The sequence below is a fragment of the Sinocyclocheilus anshuiensis genome, unplaced genomic scaffold (genome assembly GCF_001515605.1).
Source record: "Sinocyclocheilus anshuiensis isolate Anshui unplaced genomic scaffold, SAMN03320099.WGS_v1.1 scaffold637, whole genome shotgun sequence".
NCBI classification, from domain to species: domain Eukaryota; kingdom Metazoa; phylum Chordata; class Actinopteri; order Cypriniformes; family Cyprinidae; genus Sinocyclocheilus; species Sinocyclocheilus anshuiensis.
In genome coordinates this window covers 1,030,441-1,031,145 of record NW_015539816.1, presented here as the reverse complement: position 1 = coordinate 1,031,145, position 705 = coordinate 1,030,441, and positions in this window count along the sequence as shown.

The following is a 705-nucleotide window of genomic DNA, read 5'->3' as shown; positions in this document are numbered from 1 at the left end:
CGAATGACATTATTATAGGCTACAAAAAACGGGGGGCAGAGCAAAGATAAACACTGCCACGCGATAAAATGCGATTGTGAAAGTTTTCACAAATCGAGCTCGACCTAAAACAATGGTTTTGTATTCCAGCAGTCTGCGTGTTTATTGGTAATAGACGTTAAACATGAAGAACGCCTTTCACATTCCTTAAAGCGGACTTACCAAGGGGTTTACGGACAAGAGCTGTGAAAAATTTCACAGATCAAGCTGGTGAAGATGACACCGGTTTCATTCCTCTAAGTGTCCAACTTTTGGAGCTATAGGCATTATAAAATTAAGAGTCGCTACGAAAAAAAAAACCTGATTTCGGCCCGAAGGACAGCGTCACCTGAATTCACAAATCATGCAGAATGATATTCGGTATTATTTGCATGTCTATGGGTTTAAAAAAACTATAAAACTCACCAGTGTGTGCAGCCTTGTTGACACTGTTGCCAACTCTCGCGAGACAAATAAGCAACCGCAACTTCAAAAACAAGCCCAATATTTTTTGATAATTTTTTATAATCAATATTATTTATTATCAATTATTTATTACCAATAAATGAGCTTGCAACATATTAAACTGAAACTAACCTTTTATCTGAAAAGCAAAAACATAAGTTATTTTACAAAAATCAGCAAACTGCAACAAAGCAGGAACAAAACTCATCTCCAATCACCTGT